Source organism: Schistocerca serialis, chromosome 6 (genome assembly GCF_023864345.2).
Source record: "Schistocerca serialis cubense isolate TAMUIC-IGC-003099 chromosome 6, iqSchSeri2.2, whole genome shotgun sequence".
NCBI classification, from domain to species: domain Eukaryota; kingdom Metazoa; phylum Arthropoda; class Insecta; order Orthoptera; family Acrididae; genus Schistocerca; species Schistocerca serialis.
In genome coordinates, this window is record NC_064643.1 from 732,424,711 (window position 1) to 732,440,656 (window position 15,946).

At 43.9% G+C, this 15,946-nt stretch overlaps 1 long non-coding RNA gene across 1 annotated transcript in view; it reads right to left on the reverse strand.

Moving 5' to 3' along the window:
- Nucleotides 1-15,946, reverse strand: part of LOC126484566 (uncharacterized) — a 180,081-nt gene that overhangs the window by 32,498 nt on the left and 131,637 nt on the right. The gene's annotated exons all lie outside the window — the stretch shown is intronic.

Genomic DNA, 15,946 nt, shown 5'->3' on the forward strand with positions numbered 1-15,946 from the left:
TGGAACAAAGAAATGGAAGAGTTTCTGAAATCTGGTGATCGCATTTCTACAGCTAAGAAATTTCAGTCTTACGTGAGATCTTTGCAAAGTCAATAATTCTCGATAGCATCGCACAAAATTATAAAAGGTTATTACAGTAACAGTTGGTGTGTCATCAGCGGACTGCAGAGAAAATATTTAAATTTACCTCTCGAAACAGCGTATGCTATATTTGCACAGGAATTCTAGCTACATAATATTGTATTGTATTGTACTATATGTTTATTGGGGGCCTAGAAACGACGGATAGGCTCCGTCCCCGCCCCATCCGCAGTGGTCCACAACCCCACGACGACTACCGCAGTCCACTCCACCCCTCCGCCGCCCCACACCGAATCACCCTTACCGGGTTATTATGCGGTCGGGCCCCCGGCGGACCCCCCCCCACCCTCCCCCCCACCCGGAACGTCTCACAACACATAGGTGGAACCCCTCTATTTGCATGGTAGAGTAATGGTGGTGTACGCGTACGTGGAGAACTTATTTGCGTAGCAGTCGCAGACATAGTGTAGCTGAGGCGGAATAAGGGGAACCGGCCCGCATTCGCCGAGGCAGATGGAAAACCGCCTAAAAACCATCCACAGACTGGCCGGCTCACCGGACCCAGACACAAGTCCGCTGGGCAGATTCGCGCCGGGGACCAAGCGCTCCTTCCAAATCCGAAAAGCCGTGCGTTAGACCGCATGGCTAAAAGGGCGGGTTAATAGACATATAATTACAGCAATTACATTGTTATTACACTGACGGAAAGAATTCCAAACACCAAGAAAGAATTAATCTAGATTAATGAAATTCCGTTGCTACTCTCGTCGAGGTAGCATATTTAATCGATTAACCTCGAAAGATCACAGATTAATGTAAGCGCGAGGAAAATCATTCCTATGTGAAATTCTGGCATATTAGTAACCGGTGTAACTGCCAGAACATCTAATGCAAGCATGAATAGGTGCATGCATTACGTCGGAGAGATGCCGGATGACAGTTTGTGTGATGGAGTTCCATCCCTGTTGCATTTTTGTCGGCCAATACAGGGACGGTTGACGATGTTTGTGGATGACGCTGGAATTATCCGAAGGTGTTCCAGATGTGCTCGACTGGAGACAGGTCTGGTGATCGAGCAGGCCTAGACAACATGTCGACATTCTCGATAGAACATGTTGGTTTACAACACTGGTATGTGGGCGAGCGTTACCCTGTTGGAAAACAGCCGCTGTAACACTGGTCATGTATGACAGCAGAACAGGTCGTATCAATAGACTGACGTACAGATTTGCAGTCCGGATGCGTGGGACAATCGCGAGAGCGCTCTTCCTGTCACACGAAATCGCACCCCAGACCACAACTCATAAGCCCAGTGTATCAAGCACGCAGACATGTTGGTTTCAGACTCTCACCTGGTCTCTTATAACCAAAATACACTTCCAGTAGCACAAGGACAGAACGGCCTTTCATCAGAATACGTAACAGATCTTCACTCCGCCCTCCAATAAGCTCTCTTGACGCCGTCCAACTCACAAGCGGCGGTGGTTTGAGTTCAGTGGAATATGCACGCTCCACCACATCTGGCTCGGAGCTGTCCTTGAAGTGACCGATTTGTAACTGTTTATTGTGGCACTGTAGTTCCAACCGCTGCTCAAACTGCTGCTGCAGACACACTACGATGCACCACAGCCATACGCCGAACACTGGGATCTTCCCTCTCGGTAGAGCTACGTGGCTGCCTGACCTGTGAGAACCGCTGTCAGGAACCATTTTCAGCGGCTACATTCCTGCCGAGGCTTTCAGCAATATCGCAGAAGAACAGACAGCTTCTCGTTGCGCTATTAAACGACCTCGTTCAAACTCAGAGGGGTTTTTATAAAGGTGTGTTCGACTTGAAGGCATTCTTGACTAACATCAACTCACTACGTTCAATCTCAAAGGTAACTATCGTTCACTACCTTCACAGCGCGTGCTTAAAACAGATCTAATTTGCACCCTCACAGTTTCGCTGCTAGCCCCACTCGTATGCGACTGAACAGACGTCACTTTTCATTTGTAGAAATACGCTTACCAACCTTTGTTGATCGTGCACAACTCCCTCTTGGTTGGTTCAAATGGCTCTGAGCACTATGGGACATAACTTGTGAGGTCATCAGTCGCCTAGAACTTAGAACTACTTAAACCTAACTAACCTAAGGACATCACAGACATCCATGCCCGAGGCAGGATTCGAATCTGCCACCGTAGCGGTTGCGCGGTTCCAGAGTGTAGCGCCTAGAAGCGCTCGGACAATCCGGCCGGCTCCTTCTTGGTGTTTGGATTTTTCTCCGTCAGTGTATTTGGATTGTTTGAAAGCTTTTGTGTTACCTGGTAGTACCGAAGGACAAATTCAGAGGTCCGAGGTTCGTTTCCCAGTTGGTCCTTTCACTTCTGACAGGAATTTGTGCGCACCCTCTGTCCCAAAAAGGTCCGAGACTAATTTTTTTTCCTGACGTACAAGGATCTTCAGCAGTGTTACTACGGGGGCAGCTTCAACTACGAGTCGTAAACAATAAATGTGCATTCGACCCGTCCCCGTCAGTTGTGGGCAGGAAGTGTTAAGTGGTGGACGTGTCAACGTAGTTTTGTAACAAATCGCCGTGGAGAAATTTCTCTAAATCAGGTGCTCAATACCTCCTCCAGAATGTTCCGAAGAAGCGAGAAGTATGTGGAAAGTTTGTCCCGTACACCTTGACTGCCGTATGAAAACAAGGACTGTTGGACTCCTGCTACGACTTGACTGTAATGTAAAAAGCGGAGAATACTTTTATGGAAAATAATTGGAAAAAATCATCATCATATCGGCACTTGGTGCTATCAAGACGAACGAACCGCAAAATAACGAAGTGCAGAATCGGCCGGTCCCGACTGGCCCTTCTGAGCCATAACGCGAAGCGTTCATGTTTGCTTGTTTTGTTGTTCACAGCGATGCTTGTTGCATTCCATATCTGCATGGTCAACGTGTTGTCGTTCTTCATGACATGCATTGCATATCTCAATTTCCCTTTCTGTATCATGCTTGAACTTTGGCTCTACACCCCCTTATGACTCCTGTTTGGTTCAAGAACGGCTCTGAGCACTATGGGACTTTACATTTGAGGTCATCAGTCCCCTAGAACTTAGAACTGCTTGAACCTAACTAACCTAAGGACATCAGACATGTCCATGCACGAGGCAGGATTCGAACCTGCGACCGTAGCGGTTGCGCGGTTCCGGACTGAAGCGCCTAGAACCGCTCGACCACACAAGCCGGCTGCAAATGTGAAATGCTGGCACATTAATAACCGGTGTAACCGCCAGAATGTTTAATGCAAACATGCAAACGTACTTTTATTTGTTGTATATGTGCCAGATGTCAGTTTCTCGGATGCTGGTCCATGCCTGTTGCACTTGGGCGGTCATTACAGGGACGGTCAACGATGGTCGTAGATGAGGCTGATGTTGTCGCCGATGACGTCCCATTTGTTTTCGATTTGGGACTGATCCGGTGTTCGAGTAGGCCAAGGCAACATGTCGACACTCTGTAGAGCATGTTGGGCTACAACAGCGGTGTATGTGCGAGCATTATCCTGTTGGTAAACGTCCCTAAGAATGCTGTTCGAGCAGGCCAATGCAACATGTCGACACTCTGTAGAGCATGTTGGGCTACAACAGCGGTGTATGTGCGAGCGTTATCCTGTTGGAAAACATACCTAAGAATGCTGTTCGAGCAGGCCAATGCAACATGTCAACACTCAGTAGAGCATGTTGGGCTACAACAGAAGTGTATGTGCGAGCGTTATCCTGTTGGAAAACATCCCTAGGAATGCTGTTCGAGCAGGCCAATGCAACATGTCGACACTCTGTAGAGCATGTTGGGCTACAACAGCGCTGTATGTGCGAGCGTTATCCTGTTGGAAAACATCCCTAGGAATGCTGTTCGAGCAGGCCAATGCAACATGTCGACACTCTGTAGAGCATGTTGGGCTACAACAGCGGTGTATGTGCGAGCGTTATCCTGTTGGAAAACATCCCTAGGAATGCTGTTCGAGCAGGCCAATGCAACATGTCGACACTCTGTAGAGCATGTTGGGCTACAACAGCGCTGTATGTGCGAGCGTTATCCTGTTGGAAAACATCCCTAGGAATGCTGTTCGAGCAGGCCAATGCCACATGTCAACACTCTGTAGAGCATGTTGGGCTACAACAGCGGTGTATGTGCGAGCGTTATCCTGTTGGAAAACATCCCTAGGAATGCTGTTCGAGCAGGCCAATGCAACATGTCGACACTCTGTAGAGCATGTTGGGCTACAACAGCGGTGTATGTGCGAGCGTTATCCTGTTGGAAAACATCCCTAGGAATGCTGTTCGAGCAGGCCAATGCAACATGTCGACACTCTGTAGAGCATGTTGGGCTACAACAGCGGTGTATGTGCGAGCGTTATCCTGTTGGAAAACATCCCTAGGAATGCTGTTCGAGCAGGCCAATGCAACATGTCGACACTCTGTAGAGCATGTTGGGCTACAACAGCGGTGTATGTGCGAGCGTTATCCTGTTGGAAAACATCCCTAGGAATGCTGTTCATGAATGGCAACGCAACAGCCCAGTCACCTGACTGTCGTACAAACAAGCCGTTAGGGCGAGTGCGTTAACGACGAGAGTGCTCCGGCTGGGATAAGAAGTGACACTCCAGACCATTAATCCAGGTCTAGGTCCAGCGTGTCTAGCGTGCACATAGGCTGGTTGCAGGTCATCAATTGGCCTCTTCTAACCAATATATGGCCATCATTCGTACTGAAGCAGAAACAGCCTTCATCAGACAACACAACAGACCTCCAACGTACCCTCCAGTGAGCTCCCGCTTGACACCACTGAAGTCACAAATGGCGGTGGTTTGAGGTCAGTACACGTGCACGGCGTGTGGCTCGCAGCTGTCCTTGGAGTAACCGATTTGTAACAGTTCTTTGTGCCACTGTGCTGCCAATTGCTGCTCATATTGCTGCTGCAGTTGCAGTACGATGCGCCGGAGCCATACGTCAAACACGATGATCTTCCCTCTCGGCACTGCCATGTGGCCACCCGGAGCCCGATCTTCTTGCGTAAGTCTTTCTGCAGAATTGCAGAATGAATGACCAGCTTCTCGTAGCCCTATTACACGACCTCATTCAGATTCAGTGAGGTGCTGATAATGGCGACTTTGTCGCCTTAAGGGCTTTCTTGTCTAATATCAACTCACCATGTCGAGTCTGGAAGGTAATTAAAGTAAACCTGATATGCATCCTCGTATGCTTCTGGCGCGAGATATGAATGTACATCACCTTTCAGACGTAGGAGCACGTCTACCAACTTTAGTTTATGTCTCACAATTCCTTCATGGTGTAACAATTTTCATTTTTCGTCAGTGTGGATACGAAACGTTAAAGAAAAGAAAATTATTAAGCTGGTATAAATTTCACATGGTTGTATGAAGATTAGGTGCGTTGTACTCAATTAGTGAGAGACCACGTAGAAAACCTGAAGCATTAAAACCACCGTCTTAACACTTTCTGTTTTTCAAATTAATCCAGTCTGGAAACCCAGTGGACTCACGGGCTATTTCCTGACTCTATTAATTACAACATGATTCCTGTGAAAACTGTAGACAAGCTTTCGTCTCCAATTTTTTAGGCATGATATCTTCAGAATTTAACTGTTGTCCAGTGTTGTTGTTGTGGTCTTCAGTCCAGAGACTGGTTTGATGCAGCTCTCCATGCTACTCTATCCTGTGCAATCATCTTCCTATCCCAGTACCTACTGCAGCCTACGTCTTTCTGAATCTGTTTAGTGTATTCATCTCTTGATCCCCCTCTACGATTTTTACCCTTCACACTGCCCTCCAATACTAAATTAGTGATCCCTCGATGTCTCAGAACATGTCCTACCAACCGATCCCTTCTTCTAGTCAAGTTGTGCCACAAATTTCTCTTCTCCCCAATTCTATTCATTAGTTAAGTGATCTACCCATCTAATCTTCACCAATATATTCAGATGCGACTTCCTGACACTTATATCTATACTCGATGTTAACAAATTTCTCTTCTTCAGAAACGATTTCCTTGCCATTGCCAGTCTACATTTTATATCCTCTCTACTTCGACCATCATCAGATATTTTTCTCCCCAAATAGCAAAACTCATTTACTATTTTAAGCGTCTCATTTCCTAATCTAATTCCCGCAGCATCACCCGATTCAGTTCGACTTCATTCCATTATCCTCATTTTCCTTTTGTTGATGTTCATCTCATATCCTCCTTTCAAGACACTGTCCATTCCGTTCAGCTCCTCTTCCAGGACATTTGCTGTCTCTGATAGAATTTCAATGTCATCGGCGAGCCTCAAAGTTTTTACTTCGCCTCCATGGATTTTAATTCCTACTCCAAATTTTTCGTTTGTTTCCTTTACTGCTTGTTTAATATACAGATTCAATAACATCGAGGATATGCTACAACCCTCTCTCACTCCCTTCCCAACCACTGCTTCCCTTTCATGCCCCTCAACTCTTATAACTGCCATCTGGTTTCTGTACAAATTGTAAATAGCCTTTCGCTCCCTGTATTTTACCCCTGCCACCTTCAGAATTTGAAATAGACTATTCCAGTCAACATTGTCAAAAGCGTTCTCTAAGTCTACAAATGCTAGAAACATAGGCTTGCCTTTTCTTAATCTTTCTTCTAAGATAAGTCGTAAGGTCAGTATTGCCTCACGTGTTCCAACATTTCTACGGAATCCAAATTGATCTTCCCCGAGGTCGGCTTCTACCAGTTTTTCCATTCGTCTGTAAAGTATTCGTGTTAGTATTTTGCAGCCGTGGCTTATTAAACCGATAGTTCGGTAATTTCCACATCTGTCAACACCTGCTTCCTTTGAGATCGGAATTATTATATTCTTCTTGAAGTCTGAGGGTATTTCGCCTGTCTCATACATCTTGCTCACCAGATGGTAGAGTTTTGTCAGGACTGGCTCTTCCAAGGCAATCGGTAGTTCTATTGGAATGTTGTCTACTCCCGGGGCCTTGTTTCGGCTTAGGTCTTTCAGTGCTCTGTCAAATGCTTCACGCAGTATCGTATCTCCCATTTCATCTTCATCTACATCCTCTTCCATTTCCATAATATTGTCCTCAAGAACATTGCCCTTGTATAGACCCTCTATATACTTCTTCCACCTTTCTGCTTTCCCTTCTTTACTTAGAACTGGGTTTCCATATGAGCTCTTGATATTCATGCAAGTGGTTCTCTTTTCTCCAAAGGTGTCTTAAATTTCCTGTAGGCAGTATCTATCATACCCCTAGTGATATACACCTCCACATCCTTACATTTGTCCTCTAGCCATCCCTTCTTAGCAATTTTGGACTTCCAGTCTATCTTATTTTTGAGACGTTTGTATTCCTTTTTGCCTGCTTCATTTACTGCATTTTTGTGTTTTCTCCCTTCATGAATTAAATTGAATATCTCTTCTGTAACCCAAGCATTTCTACTACCCCTCGTCTTTTTACCTACTTGATTGTCTGCCGCTTTCATTATTTTATCTTTCAAAGCAACCCATTCTTCTTCTACTGTATTTCTTTCCGCCATTATTGTCTAAATGTTCAAATGTGTGTGAAAACATTTGGGACTTAACTGCTAAGGTCATCAGTCCCTAAGCTTACACTCTACTTAACGTAAATTAGCCTATGGACAAACACACAGACCCATGCCCGAGGGAGGACTCGAACCTCCCCCATGACTGCAGCGCCTTAGACCACTTGGCTAATCCCGTGCGGCGCCATTCCTGTCAACTGTTCCCTTACGCTCTCCCTGAAACTATGTACAACCTCTGGTTTAGTCAGTTTATCCAGGTCCCATCTCCTTAAATTGCCACCTTTTTGCCTTTTCTTCCGTTTTAATCTACAGTTCATAACCAATAGAGTGTGGTCAGAATTCATATCTGCCGCTGCAATATTCCCTAAATCTCTGTCTTACCATTATATAATCTATCTGAAACCTTCCAGTATCTCCAGGCTTCTTCCATGTATACAAACTTCTTTTATGATTCCTGAACCATGTGTTAGCTATGATTAAGTTATGCTTTGTGCAAAATTCCACCAGGCGGCTTCCTCTTTCACTTCTTATCCACATTCCATATTAACCTACTACGTTTCCTTCTCTTCCTCTTCCTATCGAGTCCCAGTCACCCGTGACTAATAAATTTTCATCTCCCTTCACTATCTGAATAATTTCTTTTATCTCATCATACATTTCATCAATCTCTTCGTCATCTGCGGAGCTAGTTGCCATATAAACTTGTACTACTGTGGTAGGCGTGAGCTTCGTATCTATCTTGGCCACAATAATTCATTCACTACGCTCTTTGTAGTAGCTTAGCCGCATTCCCATTTTTTTATTCATTATTAAACCTGCTCCTGCCTTACCCCTATTTGATTTTGTATTTATAACCCAGTATTCACCTGACCAGAAGTCTTGTTCCTCCTGCCACCGAACTTCACTAATTCCCACTGTATCTAACTTTGACCTATCCATTTCCCTTTTTAAATTTCCTAACCTACCTGCCCCATTAAGGGATCTGACATTCCACGCTCCGACCCGTAGAACGCCAGTTTTCTTTCTCCTGATAACAACGTCCTCCTGAGTAGTCCCCACCTGGAGATCCAAATGGGGGACTATTTTACCTCCGGAATATATTACCCAAGAGGACGCCATCATCATTTAACCATACAGTAGAGCCGTAAGCGCTCGGGAAAAATTACGGCTGTGGTTTCCCCTTGCTTTCAGCCATTCGCAGTACTAGCACAGCAAGGCCGTTTTGGTTAGTGTTACAAGGCCAGATCAGTGAATCATCCAGAGTGTTGCCCCAGCAAATTCTCAATAGGCTGCTGCCCCTCTTCAGGAACCACACGTTTGTCTGACCTCTCAACAGATACCCCTCCGTTGTGGTTGCACCCACGGTACGGCTATCTGTATCGCTGAGGGACGCAAGCCTCCCCACCAACGGCAAGGTCCATGGTTCATGGGGCTGAGGAATGTCAGAATCCCTTTCTGAAGACATGTTGATTGGTGACATACTACAGTCTTGCCTTACTCTTTGGTTTATCTCTATTTTTGGTGTCAGCTCTTTGACAGTATCTATTCCATTCCGGTGTTTTTTTTTTTGTATAAACCTTGGCATCCCCTTTTCTCCATTATTGACCAGAACTTTTTTTGTGGCTGCGGTCAAATTCCTTCTCAGAGTCGATACATACTATCCATTCAAGGAAACAAAAAAGAAAAAAGTACCAGGATTAGATGGAATTAACTCAGAGCTGAATTCAGACTGCTCCATATATGTAATATGTGTTTGCATACAGGTGAAATAGCAGGAGAATGGATATGTGCTAAAGTTATTTCAGTGTTTAAAAAATGGGACGGAAGTAACGCAAGTAATTACACGGGAGTCAGTCTTGTGAATCCCTACTATAAAATCTACAGCAAAGTAATTACTGGAAAGGTTTCCAAACATTTCCGAATCACTTTTCTTAGAACAGCAAGTAGGCTTCCGTAAAGGAAGATGCTGCGCAGACGATGTTTCCAGTTCGAAACAACTTACACAAAAAAGACGAGAAATCAATGTGGAGACACAGTGTGACAATAAATCAACGAATTGTCGTGAAGTTCCAGATGAAACTTGAAAAAACTGCTACTGAAACCTTTTTTTCTTGTAAAAGAACTGGAGGGCGAAGAGTGTTTATCACTTTCGCCAGTTCTTAATTGATTCAAGTGTTTCCAAGAAACCTGAGAAGACGCTGAAGAGGACTCACGCCCGGGACGCGCTTCCACATCAAAAATGGATGCAAGTACCGAAAAAATGGCTAATTTGAATCGATGTGACCGCCAGTTGAATATTCGATCGAGTTTTGAAACTGTAGCAATTGACAAAGAAGACAGTGTAAGGGTAACGCACCTACCAGCGTCAAGTTCTTTGGGAGATGGATATTGGTTAGACACTGCGAACCCGACAATGCGAGTTCTTCGATTTGAGAACGCGTGCGTTTACAGACAGTAGAGAGATTTAGGCGCCGACTATCGGATGGAGAGACAGTACGTCGCTTCGTCAGGGGAGTTAGGCAGAATCACGACTGGAGCAAAGCTGTATTAAATAGCTAATGAATATTAAGGCGAGATAAATGTCGACGGAAGGCAAGAAGTGGAAGTGCGATAAGAGGTAGAACATTAATTATCGAATTCCGACGAAAAGATAGTAAGGAGAAGTCATTAAGGAAGTCTGCATTCGGAATAAGCGGTTCAAGTATTTATTATTAATAATAGGATATGAATGATGAGAAAAAGTAATTACCCTATGCGAGATTTTCATCTAAATTTCATTAATTTTCACAGAGAAATTTCCAGGATGGTACTAACCTGAGTGTTGTAGTGTTGTAAGGGCAGTGACATGCGTGAGTGCGGACTGAAGTGTTGTTAGCTCAAACTGATGTCTGAGAAGCAGTGATTGTATTACTGAGTTTAAACTGTGTGCGGTTGACCTACTAAAACATTTAGGTTCGGCTATCTCTACCATGAGAATAGTTGCGAAATTTTTGGATAAAGACGTCAGTGCGTCACCATATTTTTCATATTTTGATTCACTGATGTCTTACAGGATAATATTCTACGGTAACTCCTCATTCAGGAAAAATGTAATCATACCAGAAAAGAAAGTAATTAGGATTACGTGTATGGTTCACACACGCACTTGTTACGGGACTCTCTTGAACCAGCTGTAAATATCAATCGCAGCCTCAGAGTACATTCATTACTTATCAGATTTGTTATCAACAATCCATTTGAGTTTGAGAGTAACAGAGATACACACAATGACAACACTAGAAGGAAAAATTATCTGCATTACCCGTAATAAATCTAAATTTGGCACAGAAAGTGGTGCAATATGGCGCAGTGAAACTCTTTGACACACTACCTATGCAAAATAAATTGTCTGACAGATAGAACAAGTGCTTCCAAATGTAGATTAAGGATATCTTCTCTTAACACCTCCTTGCGTGCCAGAGAGAAAATTCTTGAATTCAAAAAAATAGTCGTTTATACAGAAACAAATCCTGGAAACGCTCCGCAAGGGTGTTTCGACTCATTCCATTTTCGCCGAGGCGAAGCACTTCCATGTCTTTACTATCAGAGAGCCAATCTTCGACAGCAGTTGTAAAGTTTTTCGTTTCATGGTCCACTCCAAAAATGATTATTCATATGTTATTACTTTAAAAATTATTTTATTAAAAAGAATATTCGCCGATAATATACAGGGTGTTACAAAAAGGTACGGTCAAACTTTCAGGAAACATTCCTCACACACAAAAAAGGAAAATATGTTTTGTGGACATGTGTCCGGACACGCTTACTTTCCATGTTAGAGCTCATTTTATTACTTCTCTTCAAATCACATTAATCATAGAATGGAAACACGCAGCAACAGAACGTACCAGCGTGACTTCAAACACTTTGTTACAGGAAATGTTCAAAATGTCTTCCGTTAGCGAGGATACATGCATCCACCCTCCGTCGCATGGAATGCCAGATGCGCTGATGCAGCCCTGGAGAATGGCGTATTGCTTCACAGCCGTCCACAATACGAGCACGAAGAGTCTCTACATTTTGTACCGGGGTTGCGTAGACAAGAGCTTTCAAATACCCCATAAATGAAAGTCAAGAGGGTTGAGGTCAGGAGAGCGTGGAGGCCATGGAATTGGTCCGCCTCTACCAATCCATCGGTCACCGAATCTGTTGTTGAGAAGCGTACGAACACTTCGACTGAAATGTGCAGGAGCTCCATCGTGCATGAACCACATGTTGTGTCGTACTTGTAAAGGCACATGTTCTAGCAGTACAGGTAGAGTATCCCGTATGCCAGTATGAAATCATGATAACGTGCTCCATTGAGCGTAGGTGGACTAAAATGAGCTCTAACATGGAAATTAAGCGTTTCCGGACACATGTCCACATAACAACTTTTCTTTATTTGTGTGTGAGGAATGTTTCCTGAAAGTTGGGCCGTACCTTTTTGTAACACCCTGTATACGGCGAAATAATAACAGATGCACAATTGTTATTGGTAGAGGGCACTTTTTACGGTTACCAATCATGTTACTCCTAAAAACTGCGATATAAGGTTTTAACAGATTAAAATTTAATTTACCTATGAGGGAGACCAAGAGATGAATACACTAAGCAGATTCAGAAGGATGTAGGTTGCAGTAGGTACTGGGAGATGAAAAAGCTTGCACAGGATAGAGTAGCATGGAGAGCTGCATCAAACCAGTCTCAGGATTGAAGACCACAACAACAACACATGACAGTGAACCAATTGTTCTGTACGGAGAAGTTACTCTGTAATTGCAATATATGGTATGATGGCATTAAATACGTTCCAAAATTTTTTTTTGTAAACTACGATATTTCTATCACTACTGTATCTCTCTTATTAATTATATTTTTAACTTTGTCTAACAGATCGCGGAATTCCCATTAAGGCAATCATGTCTAGTTTTGATAAAGCAGTTGTGCTGTTTATTATGTTTCCTGTAAAAGGGTGCGACGCGCCGCTTCAATACGGGACGGCGGTCGGGGTGAGACCACGGTGAGATAAAAATACCTGCTGGGACCCCTTTATCGAAGTTCCACGAACGAAGAAGCCACAGCGCTAGGAAAGCGCCGACCTTCCCGGAAGAAATATTACGGTAGCAAAGCAATAAAGTTTTGCGACATACAGGACAGCCAAATTGGAGATCTCTCAGGGTTCAGATGGCATTGTACTTCCAAGTCCAGTGGATCATTTAGGTACATTCAATGGGTAGAGTATATTACCGATACTGAAACACTTTCATTTGAATAGGTAGCAGTGTAGAACTGGCGTCATAAATTTAGGTTAAGAAGACATTGCCTGGAAGGTACACAGTGCTGCGAAGAAGTCCAGAGCAGATCAGAGTAAGTGGATATATACTACACTACTGGCCATTAAAACGCCCACATTAAGTAGAAATACAGATGATAAACGGGTATTCATTCGACAAATATATTATACTAGAACTGCCATGTGATTACATTTTCACGCAATTTGGGTGCATAGATCCTGAGAAATCAGTACCCACAACAACCACCTCTGGCTGTAATAACGGCCTTGATACGCCTGGGCATTGAGTCAAACAGAGCTTGCATGGCGTGTACAGGTGCAGCTGCCAGTGCAGCTTCAACACGACACCACAGTTCATCAAGAGTAGTGACTGGCGTATTGTGACGAGCCAGTTGCTCGGCCACCATTGACCAGACGTTTTCGATTGGTGAGAGATCTGGAGAATGTGCTGGCCAGGGCAGCAGTCGAACATTTTCTGTATCCAGAAAGGCCCGTACGGGACCTGCAACATGCGATCGTGCATTATCCTGCTGAAATGTAGGGTTTCGCAGGGATCGAATGAAGGGTAGAGCCACGGGTCGTAACACATCTGAAATGTAACGTCCACTGTTCAAAGTGCCGTCAATGCGAACAAGAGGTGACCGAGACGTGTAACCAATGGCACCCCACACCATCACACCGGGTGATGCGCCAGTATGGCGATGACGAATACACGCTTCCAATGTGCGTTCACCGCGATATCGCCAAACGCGGATGTGACCATCATGATGCTGTAAACCGAACCTGGATTCATCCGAAAAGATGAGGTTTTGCCATTCGAGCACCCAGGTTCGTCGTTGAGTACACCATCGCAGGCGCTCCTGTCTGTGATGCAGCGTCAAAGGTAACTGCAGCCATGGTCTCCGAGCTGATAGTCCATGCTGCTGTAAACGTCGTCGAACTGTTCGTGCAGGTGATTGTTGTCTTGCAAACGTCCCCATCTGTTAACTCAGGGATCGAGACGTGGCTGCAAGATCCGTTACAGTCATGCGGATAAGATGCCTGTCATCTCGACTGCTAGTGTTACGAAGCCATTGGTATCCAGCACGGCGTCCCGTATTACCCTCCTAAACCCACCGATTCCATATTCTGCTAACAGTCATTGGATCTCGACCAACGCGAGCAGCAATGTCGCGATACGATAAACCGCCATCGCGATAGGCTACAATCCGACCTTTATCAAAGTCGGGGACGTGATGGTACGCTTTTTTCCCCCTTACACGAGGCATCACAACAACGTTGCACCAGGCATCGCTGGTTAACTGCTCTTTGTGTATAAGAAATCGGTTGGAAACATTCCTCCTGTCAGCACGTTGTAGGTGTCGCCACTGGCGCCAAACTTGTGTGAATGCTCTGGAAAGCTAATCATTTGCAGATCACAGCATCTTCTTCCTGTCGGTTAAATTTCGAGTCTGTAGCACATCTTCGTGGTGTAGCAATTTTAATGGCCAGTAGTGTATAAAGGAAACCTGAGATGTCGCTAAATGTTCAGATACAGTCTACACAAGGAAAACAAAATCCAGTCAGATCAGAACACCATACATAAGAATAATTTTTCTTCGCTTTTCTAATATGCGTTCTATGTTTGGTTAGCTTAGAGTCTGTAGCACATCTTCGTGGTGTAGCAATTTTAATGGCCAGAAGTGTATAAAGGAAACCTGAGATGTCGCTAAATGTTCAGATACAGTCTACACAAGGAAAACAAAATCCAGTCAGATCAGAACACCATACATAAGAATAATTTTTCTTCGCTTTTCTAATATGCGTTCTATGTTTGGTTAGCTGAGAGTCTGTAGCACATCTTCGTGGTGTAGCAATTTTAATGGCCAGTAGTGTATAAAGGAAACCTGAGATGTCGCTAAATGTTCAGATACAGTCTACACAAGGAAAACAAAATCCAGTCAGATCAGAACACCATACATAAGAATAATTTTTCTTCGCTTTTCTAAAATGCGTTCTATGTTTGGTTAGCTGAGAGTCTGTAGCACATCTTCGTGGTGTAGCAATTTTAATGGCCAGTAGTGTATAAAGGAAACCTGAGATGTCGCTAAATGTTCAGATACAGTCTACACAAGGAAAACAAAATCCAGTCAGATCAGAACACCATACATAAGAATAATTTTTCTTCGCTTTTCTAATATGCGTTCTATGTTTGGTTAGCTGAGAGTCTGTAGCACATCTTCGTGGTGTAGCAATTTTAATGGCCAGTAGTGTATAAAGGAAACCTGAGATGTCGCTAAATGTTCAGATACAGTCTACACAAGGAAAACAAAATCCAGTCAGATCAGAACACCATACATAAGAATAATTTTTCTTCGCTTTTCTAATATGCGTTCTATGTTTGGTTAGCTGAGAGTCTGTAGCACATCTTCGTGGTGTAGCAATTTTAATGGCCAGTAGTGTATAAAGGAAACCTGAGATGTCGCTAAATGTTCAGATACAGTCTACACAAGGAAAACAAAATCCAGTCAGATCAGAACACCATACATAAGAATAATTTTTCTTCGCTTTTCTAATATGCGTTCTATGTTTGGTTAGCTGAGACTTCCTACATCATAACTTTAATCAGGAAAGTGATCAATGGAACACGTGAGGCATAAATAATTAATCATACATTCTACCATTTATGACACTGCAATACAGAGGGGTAAAAAAAAAGTATCCACTGTTTAAAAGTCCATAACTGGCAAACTAACTGACGGAGTTGTCTCATCTTTGGTAGTGCAATAGTTTGTAGTTCTGGCAATCGCCACACAAGCATTGCATTGCGTTGTTTTGTTTTGTTAGATGACAGTCGCCAGATAGTCAGCGTTTTGTTCTTAGTTGCACCTAGTTACTCGAGTAAACATGGCTGGCGCAAGGCTTACATTCGATGAAAGGAAGTCAGTTTTGAAGTGGTAGTTTAAGTACGAAAACATTAATGAGGTTCAACGGCAA